This window comes from Octodon degus, unplaced genomic scaffold, assembly GCF_000260255.1.
Source record: "Octodon degus isolate 3935 unplaced genomic scaffold, OctDeg1.0 scaffold00024, whole genome shotgun sequence".
NCBI lineage: Eukaryota > Metazoa > Chordata > Mammalia > Rodentia > Octodontidae > Octodon > Octodon degus.
In genome coordinates, this window is record NW_004524600.1 from 13,590,825 (window position 1) to 13,592,306 (window position 1,482).

The following is a 1,482-nucleotide window of genomic DNA, read 5'->3' on the forward strand; positions in this document are numbered from 1 at the left end:
TGATCACAAAGATAAGTCGCTGTCATCTCTCTAAATGTTTTCCATCTTTGTTCTTTCTAGACCTCCTTTCTTGATCCTTATGTCTTGATCCCCTTTTAATTAGAGTTAGATTTATCTCCCTATTTCCTATTATTATTCATCTTTTATCTTGTTCTTTGTTTATGTTTTGTTTTTCTGATATAAGAGAAACAATGTGATAATTAACCTTGTGTATCTGACTTATTTCACTTAACATTATGGTCTCAAGGTGCATCCATTTTCCTATGAATGACTCAAATTTGTCTTTCTGCATGGCAGATTAGTACTACACTGTGTAGAAATATCTCATTTTGTTTATTCATTCATCTGTGGATGGACATGGAGGTGGATTGCAGATCTTAGCTCTTTTGAGTTGTGCTGCTATAAATATGCACCTGTATGTATCACTGTGATGTGATGTGATGTCTTTAACAGTTTTTGGAAAGATACACAGAAGGGGAATAGCTGGATCAAATGAAATTTCCACTTTTATTTTTTGATGAATCTTCATATTGATTTCTATAATGGCTGTATTAGTTTATATCCTGACAATAAACTGTATCCATTTATTGCATACACATAAAGTTTTGAAAAATTGACTGAATACAAATTATGTCCAAAGGGTACTAGCCTGACACAATCTTCTAAACCATGCAGTCCTTGGGACTGATGTACATATGTACCCTAAGTACTTCTTCTCTCTGTATATGGATTTTCTCTTCTAAACTCCTAACAAAGAGAAAGATGAAGAGAAATGTTAACAATTTCAATTTTATACTTAATAATGAAAGAATTTCAAGCATCTCTCCTTATTCTTCATTGAGAAAATAAATTTAGCATTTATATGTTGATAAAATGAGATTGATACTCAGACCCAATTTAGCCCTACTTCCTTCTTGGAAGATAACCCTCCCCAAAGCCCACCTAAAGGATCAAGAAGCCTATGGGGAATGTTTACCTCTAGGCTTGGCTGAAGCAGCGAAGGGATCTTGATTTGCTCATGGTGGGAACTCTAGGTTTGTCAATTGCTGACTCTTAAATTCCACAAAAACAAAAACCTGATGATGGGGGATAACTAAGTATATTTGACAAAGGAAGAAGCCACCATGACCAATCTTTTTTTTTTTAAGACAGGATCTCACTAGTTAGATCACACTTGTAGTTATCCACCTGTGTTCAGCCTCCTAAGAGCTAGGATTATAGGTGCACATTACCACGCCAATTGAGTCTCAATTGCCATCTCAGTGCACCTCAGGGACAGGGCCAGCATGACACACTGGGGATCGAACTCTGGCCACTGTGTCTGACTAAGCAAAAATTCTTTTTTTCCCATAATTTTATTGAGTAACAAATAGCAATGAGACAGTTTCAAACCAAATTGGTAGGACAGTTTCAATAATTAACACATTGCAGGCATTCTTCCTAGTGGTCAATTGCTGTACAAGATGTGGACATGATATTCTA